The 15,885-nt window shown below is 34.5% G+C and overlaps 2 protein-coding genes across 13 annotated transcripts in view; one reads left to right on the top strand and one right to left on the bottom strand.

Annotated features, from left to right (window-relative positions):
- Positions 1–15,885, bottom strand: part of fdl (fused lobes) — a 113,049-nt gene that overhangs the window by 33,892 nt on the left and 63,272 nt on the right. The gene's annotated exons all lie outside the window — the stretch shown is intronic.
- The window catches only part of s-cup (stanley-cup), a 66,377-nt gene that overhangs the window by 38,222 nt on the left and 12,270 nt on the right, over positions 1–15,885 (top strand). The window contains exons 1-2 of one of the 5 annotated variants that reach the window (XM_066296212.1): positions 1,424–1,679; positions 7,293–7,424. The exons of 1 other annotated variant lie outside the window; for it this stretch is intronic. The gene's annotated coding sequence lies outside the window, so the exon portion shown is untranslated. Of the gene's footprint in view, positions 1–1,423; positions 1,680–4,055; positions 4,396–7,292; positions 7,425–15,885 lie in introns of those variants that run through there. 3 more of the 5 variants (XM_066296210.1, XM_066296211.1, XM_066296213.1) reach the window with 3 other exon arrangements.

The following is a 15,885-nucleotide window of genomic DNA, read 5'->3' as shown; positions in this document are numbered from 1 at the left end:
TCACGAATATCCTGTTCCCACGGGACGTACCCCGCGATGTAATTACCCGTGTAAACGCACCTTAAACTTGGAGATACTTAGTGTAATGGTGTACGGGCAAAATATGATTTATTGCAATGTTCAGAAGTAACTCCACGTTCTTAAACGTTTTCGCTAATTTCTTTTGATTCAGATTCTATACTACCGAACATAAAATTAGGGTCATTTGGAAAATTTCCCAAAGTTCGTACAAACAAATTCAGGCGGGCACTTTGCCAGTTTAGGTCGGTTTTTCTTCGAAATCCAAAACGATCTTAAACAATAATCACATGTTTTCATGAGCGGTCAACAACAAAGGCGATCTCGTATCGAAATTCCTGAAATGCATTATCAGCATTTTTTGTTTTGTGTCTTTATCTATATATCGCAAAATCTGGTGTCAGGATCATTCTCATTTTATCCTTTCGTTAAAATGCCCATAAATCAAGCCATTGTGGAGTAAATTGTGGCAGCTATAGAAGATGATCGTGAATAGCGTTAAACTGCTAGGAACTGTAGAGTACGTCCATCTAGTGCCCAATAAGAGCTTCAACGATATGAACACAGCGAGCTGCTCATTGGAAGATCCGAGGAAGAGCTACAACAGCTAGAGATGACCGCTTTTTCGTTTCTCTTACTTTGAGGAAATGGACAGCTACGGCAATTTTCCTTCGAACTTATCTGCAAGAAGTGAGAAATGAAAACGAAATCGAGTGAACTGTAAGGGGGCGACTTGAGGCTGCTGGATTCTCCTCTCGAATTAGAGTTACAGGGATTCTGCCTTCTTCTGAACATCGGATTGCGAGGTTGATTTTTGCACAAGAACGCTTGGCTTGTACAGTAGAGAATTGGAATCATGTATTGTTTTTCAATGAATCTCATTTTGTGTCACGAACTCAGACAAATGAGTGAGAATACCGACCAGCACGACGATCAGGCGAGAAACATGCCCAAGAGTGTATCGCTTCAATTTGGTGGAGGTTCAGTTATGGCATGGGGAGAAACTTCTTTTGAAGGTCGTACCGAACCGGTCTTCATCCAAAATGGGATTCTAAATGCCTACAGATGCCTGACAGAGCTTTTAGAAGACCACGTACCGTTCACGGTTATTCTTGGAGAGAACCTTTATGCACGATGATGATACACGGCTTCGCCTGCACACTGCTCGCATGGTTACCGCGTTCCTTTTGACGAGGTTCAAATCAGGCAATTTGTCTGGCCTGCTCGAAGTCGGAATTTGTATCTGATAGAGCTTGTATGGGTTGAGATAAAAACACGCCTAAAAACTTTCTTATTCGGGATAAATGGAGGTATTTTCATTTCATGATTTTTAATACATTTTAGAGCAAGAACAAAAACTCCCCGTCATTCCATCTATTACGGTAAAATTACCGCATAGTAAATTATATTACAAGTGAAAAAAATTTGAATTAACTCTGAGCTATTAAATTAAATGCAAATTACGAGATTGTCCTAATTTTATGCTCGGGAGTGTATTTGGTGTGTTCCAGATCTAGTTCAACTTTTTATTCACCATGGCATTAAATTAATTTTCTCAGTTGTAACCAGCGTAATCCGAATAAATGTTATGGAGGACTTTAGTCGACAAAGGCAGGACCTGAGCCTGAGCTTACCAAGCGATAATAATTAGGCCAGTTCAGGTTAGTGTTTGATGTAGATAGTACAATTAATCAAAGGTTTTTTTGGGCCAACTACATTTAATTTTAGTTCATATGTGATAAACATAATTATATAAGAGGATTAGGTTTACATACGGCTAAAGCGATTTACCTAGCATTAATATTTAAATGAGGATAATAGGTTGTGATAACAATTAATTATTCTCTAACTATTAACGTATGCTCTGATAGAAGTTTGGTCTATCTAGCCAATACAATAATATTAATATCTGATATTAGCGCTGATTTCTATGCTTTTCTGCACAATTATTTATTTTATCCACCTTTTTTTATAACTTTATTCACAATGAGTGTGTCGTGATACTCTGTGCGTTCTCTAACCGTTTTCGAGTTTCACAGTATAAAACTGGATGTACGTATGTACGTGTAAGTAGACATATTTGCTTAACACATTCGCTTAATTTTCCTATTGCCTTTGTTGTATCCGGGTCTTTACATATATTTAGGTTATTTTAGACATTTTAGGCACAAACCCTAGACCAAATCAATAGAAAATCCATTTTATGCAGAAATAATGTAAATACACTGAAGATTTATTTCAAAATTCCATTTAGTCTTTCAAATATGAGTCGAAGTCTCAGCAATTTTTGGACAGTGAGACTATAAAATCATCTTTTGCAGGCGCGTAACTTAAAAGAAGCAACCGCCCTTACGCCCTAGCGGAAAGTGATTTTTCAGTCCTTTCATTCAAAAATGCGTAAGTTTATGCATTTTTTTTGCACTTTTATGCATTAATTAACGATTTTAACGCACATTCAACAACCAATTTGTTTTTTATTTATTTAATTTCTTTAATTATTCGTTTGTTTCGTGATGCTTTAATATTATCAGTGGAATAAGCGCGAAGTTGATTTGCTAGAAAATGTCACTTTCTAATCTTATTTCTTACTACATATTTGTCGTGCTTACTTCTACGTAAAGATTGAAAATCACAAATTTAAAACTGTTGTAATTTCTAACTTTTTGGCGTTTCGGCTTGTCCATTTTGTCTTTGAAAAGGGGGAAGTTTTAGATATGTTTCTAGGGTTGAAAACTTGACACATTTGGTGACTACTTTTCTTTACTGTAAACTGTTCAACCGACGTTAAATAGACATCCGAGAAAGTAAGTCCTGCGTTTCATTTTCTTTCAGTGACTTCCGAAACTGTCGCAAATAACAGTTTTTGGCTGTCCCGCAAAACACAGAGTTACTTCCCGCAGCCCAGTAGCCATCACAAGCAAAAACGTATAAATTTATTTGCTTTGAGTGACTTATTCACATACCACATACCTAACCGGACATTCGGAGAAAAGTTCACTTAAATAGGTCACCTGAGTCACAGGTTACCGTAGACTTATTCATGCATGTAGGGAAGTTTATTTTCTAAACTTAAAAGTCCGAAATTGGAGTCGGACAAGTTGCTGGACTAGAAAGAATAACTCTTTTATTGGATTTGCCAATGCTGTATTGGGAAATATATCAGGTCAGAAAAGATCTTTGCAAGTTGTATGTTTTTGTGTGTGGGGAAATTTATTCTGCCCTATCCTGTCCAGGGGGTTGAGGTTTCAATATTTTTCAGTGTTCTGGACTAATAGCAATAGTTAATTCTTAATCTATTTTTTACTTAATTTCTATCCAATTTTGCAATCCTAATTATTCTTTTTCATATCGTTATTAATTAATCGCTCAATGACCTAGATGCGTTGTAAATAATAATTATGAATAGGCTACTACATACAGGGTGTCCATTTAACAGTCTCTCGGGTTCCTATGAGGTTATTGGCGATTTCATTAAAAAAAATCAATGAGGGGGAAGCGTATGAAGCCAATGAAGGTAAACTTTAAATTTGTGAACGTTGTACAGGGTGTCCCAAAAAAACGAGGCGTCATAAAGTGACATTTTTCAAATGAGACCGCCTGAATTTTTTTCACGTGGATAGAATTCTTCCCGGATCCTGTGTTAGGTCCTGGATTTCTCTTATCCTGGGTTGTAGCGACTCGGAGAAGCGGAAAACGTAAAAAACACTATTAAACGGAAGAAAATTTAATTTCCTCTCGTTTTGCGTCATAAAAACACACCATATTATTTAAAAAAATCAAGAAAACTGAAGTTGCTATTACTGTGAACACTCCGTATGTATTTTTCTCTAAATGAACTAACGCAGGATCCAGAAAGAATTTTTTCACGTGAAAAAAATGCAGGTGGTCCCATTTAAAAAATGTTCCTGTGTTTCGCCTCGCCTTTCTGGACCACCCGGTATAATTTTCACAAATTTTAAAATTTACCCTCATGAGACTCATAGACATCCCCATAACAATTTGTTTCATGAATTTTTTTTTATGAAAATTACCAATAAATTCATTTGAAGTGCCAGGGGATGTTAAATGGGCACCCTGTATAGACCAATTTATTACTAAAATTTTTGTCGTTGTTGCATCTATTGTTCACTTTTTTACTATCTTACCATCAATCTATTTTTGACGTCATGCAATTAGCTATAGTTGTAGGTAATGTTGTATCCCTGCGATGGGCGCCATGGTATTGATTATTTCTGGAAAAGTTGGTCTCCAGTGTCAGTATAGCAAGAACAAAGCTAACAATCGGTTAAGTTTGCGGGTTTGATTGATAAAATCCCCGTAAAGTGATTTTAACATTCTCAGATTTACAATTATTTTCGTGTATACCCACTGGAGAAGGTTAGTGAAGCATTATGGTTCAATTATTTATGATTGCACCTTGCATTTGTTGGTCTTTAGATAAGATATTGTAGCTGCACATGAACCAGCGGTGTTTTGTCCTTATATCCTTTAGAATTTTAAAATTGTTTTTAAACTTAGCCAGATTTAGACAAGTACTGACGAAGTGTTCAGAATAAAGAGAATGCATTAACGCTTCATTCAATTTTGAAGGATGATTGCAAAAGCTTTTTAGTGCTTTTTATGAGGTCTGCTGCAAGTGCGGTTTTTTAGTTGCACAGTGTCCGTAAACAGATTACTACCACAAAAACTAATTTATGTAATTGTAATTATGATATCTCTCTAGAACACTTTTTATTTTCTTCTGCAATTAATAGTATACGAGGTGCTTAATGCTGAAATAACAGCTCATTTTCATTTTTTAACCGAACGTTTCAGTAATTTTAGAAGTTTCCTCAAATCTAAAAGTGGCACCGAATTCTCCGAGCTCTGATCCAATTTCCCTACTTAACAGAATTTACATCTTTATTAATAAAAAAGTAACTCAAACGATGATGTAGATTGTGACCACCCAGTATACATTTGGATATTGGAGCTCTCTAGACACTCGCATTTTTTTATTATACCGAGTATAATTTTTAAATGCAATATTTTTCGAATTTGCAGCTTCTTCAAAAGTCTTTACTTTGATTCACATCATCCTTGCCATTACTTTCTGTGAGCCGTTACACTGTTAGTGTGATTACTGTAAATTCGTTCTTTAGTGCAATAAAAATCATTATTAGTGTTGTTATTGGCGACCTTTATCAAATGTCAGTTTCAGTTGAAATTATTTAAAAATGAACGGTAAATTTACAAATATGCTTGAAACATGTTTCCAAAGCAATAAGAACTCCAATGAAGCACTACACCTTTGTTCTACCCTGTTGCCTAATAGAGAAGTACCTAATTGTAATAAATTTAAAAGTTTAGAAGACAACTTCCGACGCCATAGATTTTTAAAAAAGCCAAAACAAAATCATGGGAAGACTTCGATGAAAATTTAGAACTCAGCGTATTGCCTAATGTTGAAGAGGATCCAAAAACATCAGTAAGAGAAATTGCTGAGGCACTGAAGTTGTTTTATCTTGTCCCTTTTCACTGGGTATCATATGGGCGCCACTTGTTCATGGCACCAGGCATCTTCGTACAAGATAATACAATAGGATGAGATGGATTAAAATGCAGATGACCACAGAATAATGCAGACGGCCCCATGACGATATAGATTGTTACATAACTCACAATGTCCAAATTTCGGATACAGATTGCTACACAACTTATACTGCTGAAATTTTTAATTTTTTTTTAGGTTAACTTACCATTCATCTTCAAATTCATAAAAATATTTCCTGCCCAAAAATGTAAAAAGGAATGGAGTTCTATTAGAAATTTTGAACTTGACACGTGAAACAGAAAAAGTTGAGATTAAAAAAAAATTCAAGTTTAACATTACTTAGTACACCGAAAAATATTATTTTATTTGGTTTTTGGTTCATCAAAATCTGTTTACAAATAACAGATATGCCCGTTTTTTGGAGACCCCTGTATTATTCAAGTTGTGTCGGAATTTTTTCAAATTTAGTATCAGTCATCGATCTATATTTTATGATAACTTTTTCTAATTTTACCAAATAAATTATCAGTTTTCTTAATTGGCAAAATGGCAGCCAAACAAGATTCATTTCCTAATATATTATGAACTGAAAGCAAGTACCTCCATATCGCAACATAGTTACAAATCACTAGTTTTGCCTAGTAGTAATGGTTGTGGTGGTACAACCGAAACGGGCATAGTCTGGGAAAATTCAAGGAAAAAGTACAGGGTGCTGCATTGCTGGATCGTTCATAGGAAAACCCATGTAAATTTCCATACCATTTAATATTATCTTCCTTGTTTGTTTAAGGGTAAAATTGCATTAGGCTGTTTTGAAGGTGTAGGCTTTAATGAGAAACTCGCATGTAAAAAATTAAAAAAAAATCTTTTTCCCACCATTTGCGAGATATTTCGAAAAAACTTTACTAAATCTGCAAACTTATCATGCTACCCTGAGATTTTCCATAACTAAACATTTCTAATTTTATTTCTAAGTTAGTAAATGTTCGAATAATCCCAACTGTTTTCAGTATAGTACCATTTAATCACGTTTACTTTTTCTTCTACCGTATAGGACATTTTTAAGGAAACTTTAATGGAGACAGAATCGTTTTGACAAAACTCATATACATAATGGTCCAATAAATAATAAGGTGCCGGTTGTTGATGATTTAATTGAAGAAAATATCAGGGCAGTATTATAAATTTTCAGATTTTGAGAAGGTTTTTTCAAAATATCTGGCAAATGGCGAGAAAAACTTTTTTGCATATTTTACATGCGTCATGTGAGCATGTCTTCGGTCATGGTCAGATTGATGTGCGTATACCATTTTTTACACCATACATGTATCTAATGAAGTTATGCAGTAGAAGTTCATGTCGTCGAGCTTTCCAATATCCTCTTTCCATGTCTATTAGAACGCTAGATTCTCCTTGCGAAACTTGTCTCTAACTTGTCCTATATTCAAATTTACCTATCTTCTTGTGATTTTTTCATCGTACAATAAAATTACAAATAGAAATGGACTAGTAACCTTATTCGGAAATTTGGTTTTGTGTTACGAGTGCCATTTTGTGGGAGTTCGCTTTGCACAGAATCTTGCTCGTTACATAAAACTGTGCATATCCTAACTTGTTACATAAACAGCTGTTATAAAAGTCTTCTATTTGGGGAACAGCTAGTTTGACAAATATGACTAATAACGGTTCTTGACTGCACTAAATGGAAACAATTCTCGTAACAACAATAATTTTGTTTCAGATTAACAAACTTATCAAATCTGATGCTTATCAGCTGACAGAGTTTGACCTGTGCGCATTTTGGCCTTTAAAAATATCACAAAATGAGATGCTAAATCACCTGCAGGACTGACACAACGGCTCTAGTAACAAGGTAGGATTGTTATACTAAAGCAGATTTTGGTGCTAATCTTTTTTTGGAACTCTAAATAGAACTTTAGAGAAAGAATGTCGCTCCGACTGCAGCAAATAAGATTAACACAAAAAATAATACAGTTTACTCAATTAATTTTTTTCTTAATTCTGTTTATTCTGCGTTTTATTGTATTGTGTTTCTTTTATTATTTTTTTTTTTGAGAATAGTGTGTCACACGTATGTAAGCAAGAGTTGTTCGGGCAGTGCAATTGCATACTATTTTAAGTGAAAGCTGACATTATTTTGAGAGTAGTGTGCCATTCTGCCATTCAACAACTTCTTGTATATGAGACGTTATTCCCAGAGAAAATAAAGGAAAAACAAACAATCTCAAACATATAAACATACACATCTTTAAATCACTTGTGCCCAAACATTCTGATTCTTCCCAATTTTTTTCTAATTGTACTGGTTTTTTCCATTATTCTCCACGGTTCCAAAAGGACCAATTTTGTAGGTCAGCTCAGGAATTCGGTTTAATCTTATTTAGTTATTTGGTCTCCTGTTCTGTCTGGGTTGTTCCTGAATTTGATTTGAGAACCAGAAACCCGAACACACATCTGAAATGCAGATTTCTTTGACTTCGGCCGTCGATTTCTCAATTTTCTCCGTTCCTCTTCCTGTCATTTTGCCGCGTTCTTTCACCATTCCGCTCTATTTTTGCGCATCACACTTTCTTTCCGCATTGCTCTCGCACCACATTCATCAGGTTTGACCTCATTTTGTCTATTTTTTCTCTAGAATAGAGCAGTTATAATATATAATAAATAATAGAGTTCATAATGAGTTCTTTTCAGACTCATTCATTGTGGGGGTTTCATTGTATCTAGCAGTAATTTCCTTACTATTTTTCCCAGTATTTTAGAAGTTCCGAGAATTAGGGTCGGGAACTTTTCATGGAACTACATATTTCCATCAGACTGGCTAAATTCAAAATTATACTTGACACGATAAGAATGGTAAATAACTAGTCGTTTAATCGCCTTTCAGAGATCGGTATAATAACAACTTTGAAAGACTTTTTTTGAACCGATCACGCTATTTCAGTCATTGCTTCAGATTTGGGGAATTAAAAATGATCGGAAAAGCGAAATCAATATTGACACGTGGCCCGGTTGTCATAGCTTCGTCATAATAAGACATCCCACGTGGACATCAGAAGAGATAACACCTTTTAAAAAATTTACATTCGACTCAATTTACGTGCTTCTTAGACACCGACGCCTGTTCCGTGTTGTAATATGTGGTTTTAAATCAAAATGATAAACGTGATGGTTTTTGATATAGATTAATGCTTCCAACTGCCACTAAGCCTCGCGAATGTTTCGAAAAGACTATTAGGGATGATCCCAGTTCAAGTTAGGGAAGTACGTATATATGATCTCCGTTATGGGAGATTAAGCACATTCCAGATAACAGTATTGGATATTAAGATTCGGTTTAAATTGCAATGCGTTTCTAAAGAGATCAGGCGACTTTGAAATTCGAACATTCGTTCTCGTGAAATAATCGATCTTAACGGCGAATCTAACTAGGAGTCAGTTCAAACGAGCACAAATATTACACATATAAAATATATACAGGGTGTTCCGTAAAGAATGCGCGAAAAAGGAATCTTATAATCTAAACATTAAAATAACAAGATGTAGCTCGAGTTGCATTACGAAAATGTTATTCCTTTAGGATATACAGGGATTTAAAGTTAATTTTTAAATTTGAATTTATTTAAATAAATCGGGTAGTTTTGAAGATGTCTTCTTCAAATTTTGCATCTGTATGTTTTTAAGACCGCTAAAAAACATTTTACGGGATTTGAGTTTCGAAGAAGGGGGTGCTAGTTGCAGCCTGTATGGTGCACATTTATGCCCTCATTTTTTCTTCAAAAGCAATCATTGTGATTTTAAGCAGCAAATTGGTAGATCTGTCATTTCTAAAGCTCAAAGGTGCACCTTATTCATTGCATTAATCCAAACCATTTTAGAAATTTAGGGATTTTAAATCTCCATAACGCGTAAGTAAGTGTGCGATATTAAGTAAAAATAATTTATTGATAACAATTATTAATTTATTGAAAAAGTATTTTTTAATTAGCAATTGTCCAAAATATCCACAATTTGCTTCAGTGCGTATAAACAAAACTTTCTTTTTGAATCGATGTAAAAATCTCGTGTTTTTGTATACCATCAAACTGATTTCCTGCGACTTAATTGTAAATTGTTATACCAACATTATTTGTCCTCGACGAGCGAAGAGACCTAGCAAAAGAAAATCAAAATTTAAATAAAAAAAAAAGAGTATAAGATTATAGTTCAATGGAAAACGGACAATAACGGGGTTTATTTGAAACGTGGCACTTGAATGATGCGAACTTTTTTCAAAAATAACAATATCCCAAATAATTGCCGACTCTATTGTTACGGCCCTTAAGTATTTATAGAAAAACAAAGCAAATATTGCTGGAACAGTTTAAAATTCCAACTTGAATAAGGGGGGGGGGGGGAATCCAATAATCTGGCATGATCACGTAATGCCATAAGCGGGGAAAGCCAGACTGGATGCAAAGTTTGCCAACCGCTCCCGGTCTGCACTGTCAGGCGATTTTTTTAAAGGCTAATTAAAACTTTGGACAAATAGCTGAAACACTCTGAATACTGAAGGGATAAAACAGGCGATTAGACGGCTTTTTTGCAAATGAGAATGAAATATTACGCCTTTCAACTATTTATTAAAAAAAGGGCAAAACGGAAACTAAAGCGGACGTATTTTCACCAAAAGAAAATTACGTAATGAATAGGAAAATTATACAATTAGGTGCATTCTGCAGCTCAAATAATCCTTAGGAAAAATGTGTAAAAAATTCATTGGCAATTGTTTGACCCAAGCACTTGTTATTTGGTAGTCGAAATACCATTTTAATTTCGTACTGTCTCAACGAGCAATTGAAAAGAATATGCAGTGCCTCATATTAGCAGATCACCCCGTAAACAGAAGATTCTTCATGCGAATAATTAGAGTTTTCTTAATGGCACTTTTTTCATTGGCGCTTTATACTGATTACACAGGGCGTTGAAGTTATTTAAAAAAAATCACTTTTGTCAGTCACTTGGATGTTTCTTAACATACGTTAATGAAATTTTACAGTGATGTATGATTCGATTGGGCGCATATTTTCTATGATTTGCGTAAAAAATCTGGAAAAACAATAGGGAAACTAGGGCGTCGTGTATATATCCTCCTCTTTTTTTGCGCACGCCAATGGTGCATTTGTTTAGTTACTCTAACTAGTTGTGTCTTTTTCTGGATCTCTAAATTCTTCTAAAATTTTGGTTTACAGCTCACTTTAGAAGATATTTCAGCGTATTATCCCTCAATATGTGGATCCCATTATTTATTCATTTAATTAACCCCACCAGGAAGACGAAACGCTACAAATTTTTCATAACAATCCAGATATTAGCACACGAATGACTGCTTTTTCAGTGAAAAATCGAGACATTAATAAGTGTAACTTACAGAAAGCATTCAAAACAACAATCACGTGTATTTTGGAACTACGTTCTCGAAATAAATAAAAAACTGAAGTCGCTTATTACGGGGCAAATTTGGAATGTATTCAAAAATAAGCTGTCAATCAAAATTTTACAAGAACAAAAAATTCCAGAAAAAAAAACAACTAATTTGACTAACTGAACAAATGCACCGTTGGCGTTTTAAATCTGCAAAAAAAGTTAGGGGGGAAATGTGTACACGACCCCCCATTTTCGTCATCGTACCTCCGAATTTCTTGGCCTAAATCATAGGAAATATGCGACTAATCGAACTACAAATCTCTGTAAAATTTCATTAAAGTAAGTTAAGAAACACCAAAGTTGTTAACAAAAGTTATTTTTTTACTAACTTCACCAATTTATATAACGAGTATAAAGCGCCAAAGAACAAAATATCATAAAGTTCAATTTATTTTTTTTACGAACATATTTAATTATTTTCGTTGGCGGTTAGCGGACTGATCTACTAATACGAGACACCCTGTATATGTATAATATGAGTAAATCAATACGTTGGTATAGTGAAAAAGACTAAAATACTACGAATAAAATCTTTGAAATGGTTCATAGAGTGTGGATTTTTCCAAGTGAGACAGGGCGTTCACTTCTAACCGTACTTTTGAAACTTTAACAAACTTATTTGATGCCAAGAGAGGTACACCTTGGTGTTCTTTACAGCCTTTTAAAGGTCATTTGTTGTTCATTTAAATTGTCTCATAAAAGCTTTAATTCCATTTTTTTCATTTAGAACATTTTTTTGCATCATATACGGTGTGTCATAAACCACAGTATAAATAAATATTGGTTACTAAAAGTTTAAAAAAATATCTCTAAAATAGTTAGATTTTTTTTGCAGAATCACTTTTGAGGTAAAATAGTAGCCACTATGCGAGTTCGTAAATATAGCAAAGTTCTCAGATGTAGTAAAGAAGTTAATTCCGGTTATTCACCTGCTGGTGGTACCACCTATCAGTTAACTTCAAACACACATGATATTATAAATAAATTTATAGCAACTAAAAACTCTCTAGAAGCAATTTCATGTAAGTAAGTCGAAAACCGTGCAAGACATTGTGTACCTTAGTGAAATACCAAAGGGCTCCGTAGTGGGACCCAGTTTGTGCCTGCTGTACCTATATACAGGGTGAGTCGGGAGGATCGTGCCAAACTTCAGGAGCGTGTTGTACATGAAAAATAAATGTAAAAAAACTTAAATGTTGTTATCCGATTTTCGTTTGTTTACAAGTTATAGCGTAAATAAATTTTTTTAACTTGGATTCTATTTACCATAAACGTACCTTTCCTGGACGTTGGATTGGTCGTGGTGGCCCTATTAGTTGGCCTCCAAGGTCTCCAGACCTCACACCACTAGACTATTGTTTGTGGGGTTGGTTTAAAACTGAAGTGGACACTCAAGATGCACTGCAGCTGCAGCATTAGAAATGCTGCAGCTGCTATTAAAGAAAGACATGAAACAATCAGGAGCGCAACGAATGCTCTTCATAGACGAAGCCGAAAATGTTTAGAAGTTAATGGCAATATTTTTGAACATTTACTATGATATCCAAACGTTAATTTATGGAATTTCTTATGAAATTTATAATTTTTTTAAATTTTATGTTTTAATTTTGTTTACGCTATAACTTGTAAACGAACGAAAATCGGATAACAACATTTGAGTTTTTTTACATTTATATTTCATGTACAACACGTTCCTGAAGTTTGGCACGATCCTCCCGACTCACCCTGTATACAGAACTGAGGGTAACAAGGCCGCTTTAGTCGACAGACGGGATTGGCATGTCATGAGTGATGATAAACTAAAGAAAGCACGTAAAGCCATTGATGACTGATTTATAAATGAAGGAGATCGAGGCTGAACATCTCAAAATCCAAAATACTGACATTTAGTTATGTCGAATGATGCAAAAATCTGATACAAGTAAAATTTATTGATTTCTAATTCGATCGTATACTGGATCGGCAAAACCATGTCGATTGCTTGGTGGCGAAGCTACGTAAATAAACATTTATTTACGTAAGATCTTCAACATGTCACCTATTTAGAAATACCACCTGTATGGCGTATCGGCCTTTACTCTTAACGATAAATGCAATGGCCGAAAGAAAGTAGAAGAAATTTGAGAATATTAAAGCTTGCGAAGACTATGCCTCGCTCTTGCTCAGTGCTCTGCATTAAATTAACCACCGAAGACCGGTTTCAAGTTTCGACCTTATTAGATTTCATCAGGCAATCAGGTCGGTTCGTCTCGGCCTGAAATCAATCGAGAGCAGGCAGAAATTGGAAATTTCAACGGCAAGTACGTTGGGCCTTTAGGAAAAAAATCTACCAGTGCCATCTGCTGGTCCTGCGTGTTCAACGTTCTGCTCCTTACACTCGAAGATTTATTTGAGTTGCAGTAAATACGACTCGACAGATGGCGTTAATAAAACATTTTCCTGCACGTCCGTCACACTTGCCCCTGGTAACTTCTGTTTGCGTTGTCTTGGCTCAAGATGAACCCGACTTACATCTAATAGAGATGAAGCCAGTTTAAAGGGTGTTCGAGTTAATTAATCAAAGAGCTGGAATGAGGCATTAAGTAATAATACGTTTTAATCTTTAATGTCAGATATCTAGGGACTCCTGTGGCGCGTCACTCTTTATTTTTGAAGATGAGAAATAGTAAAAATTTCGATAGTGAAACGTAATTATGACTTTATGTTGAATTCTGACTTTGTGTTTTGTGTTGAGTTAGCTCCCAAAGTACCACGACGACCGTTTTCGATTTTCGACTCTATCAGGTCTCGTCAGATCGGTTCATCTCAGTTTGCAGTCAATTAAACTCAAGCAAATATCTACAACATAAATGGAAAGTGTTGAGCTTCCAGAAAAAGGCCTATCAGCGCCATCTGTCGCGCCTGTGCGCGATGTCCTGCTGCCTACACTCGCAAAGTTAGTCGAGCTTCATCAAAAAGGACACGGCAGATAGTGTTGGCAGGACGTTCTCCTGCTGGTTCAACATACTTGACTGATTTCTGTCCGTGTTTACTCGACTCCAGACGAATTCAACGAACAACATCTAATAGGACTGAAAGCTCTAAATGTAAAATATTTTGAAAAAAAATCGCATTGGGCCTAAATGTTCTCAGAATTTTTGCGTTTATACTTATTGCTTTTAGCTATGGAACGGCCCCGTGTATAAGGTCCGGCTATTTATAATCAAAGATTTAATTGAGTTACAGCAAGTGTTGTATATACATGGTGTTTGTTAATGGATGGTGAAAAATGAAATGGGTGAATCATGAGCGAATTTTAATAATAATAACTTCGTATAAAGGTCCCAAATTGCTCTCATTTTAATTTACAGAGTGTGATTTTTTTCGATTTTCATGAATTTCTCAGCTATTTGTAAAGACAATTAACTCAACGTTGGTGGTAAAAATCACTTTACCATTAAGACGAAACTGGAATCCCTATTGTCTTAAATACTTTACAGAGCGTTATTTTCCCGTGGTCGCTCTCAAATTTTACATCGGATCTTTTTTAATGACGTTTTTAAATTTTATTCTTCAACTTCAATTAATGCCGTATATTATTTATTAACTTTTTGCCTCTTCAGTGCCTTTTATTAGCAACAATAGTTTAAGAGATATTTGCAAAGATACCTAACCGTGTTCGCCTCACTTGACCTAAGGATATGAGCAAATGAAAAGGTAGTGAATTGTAGACAAAGTGTAAATGCTTGTCAAACTACTAGAAATATACTTGGAATTTTTCATATACTCGGGCAATCCATGAGAACAAAGGTAGTCCTGTATTTTAGTAGCAGGAGCACATTTTCAGCAATCACTTTGATTATGATTAAAATGAGTAGTTTAAATTGTTGCAAATATCTCTTTGCTATTGATCTAGGCTATTGATCTTAATTAAGAAAAAACTGAAGAGGCAACAGATTTAATAAAATACATAAGGGGTTAAATGAAATTAATGAACAAAATCTAGGAATAACATGAAAAAAGTTCTGATGTAAAATACTGGGAGAAACAACGAAAAAACTAACGCCGTGTAGAATATTTTAAATAATAATTATTTCAGTTTGTTTGCAATGCTAAAATTGTTATTATCACCAATTTTGAGTTAATTATCTATACATATAACAAAAAAATTTATGAATGGCGAAAAAAAAACACCCTGTAAATCATAATGGACACAATTTAGGACATGCATTTGAATGAAGTGTTTGTCTCAAAATAAGGTCATGATTCACTAATTTCATTTTTTACCATCCATTAACAAACACCTATAATGTGGTGCTTGTAGTTGTAGTATTTTGCAGAATGGGTAAATAAATTCTATACTATTTTGCTTTTGTTTAGCACAGTTTCGCAGCGTAATAAAAAATGTACCTTATTCAAAGAACAATTATCGCACTGACGGTGATAACTATAAAATTTATTATTTCAATGCCTTAAATGCAAATTAAATCGGATTATGTTCAAAATCAAAATGACCTGGTTCATAGTTAAAAAAATGGCGATTCTGTTTAGTCCTGAAAAATTATTATTGTGAAAAGTAGTATGTTTCTCTTGTAACTAATTAAAACTAGCATGAAACGTAGACATTTTATCGAATTTCCATGGATGCATCAGATGCACAGACATTTATGTTATTGTTAAATAAATCGACAAATATCTGACGAGTTTATAAAAGTGTCCATTCCAAAATTGAAAAAGGGAAAGTGCAAAATTTTGCCAAAAAATCTATTTGAATTTTTCAATAAACAATTAGCGAAGCTAATTAAACAAAAAAAGCGAGTTCATAGAATAAAATAGTGCATAAAAAGGTTAAGGTCTGGTCATAATAAGTG

This window comes from Euwallacea fornicatus, chromosome 24, assembly GCF_040115645.1.
Source record: "Euwallacea fornicatus isolate EFF26 chromosome 24, ASM4011564v1, whole genome shotgun sequence".
In the NCBI taxonomy this organism is placed as follows: Eukaryota; Metazoa; Arthropoda; class Insecta; order Coleoptera; family Curculionidae; genus Euwallacea; species Euwallacea fornicatus.
Note: the sequence above shows the minus strand (reverse complement) of the source record. Positions and strands in the feature narration are given on the sequence as shown.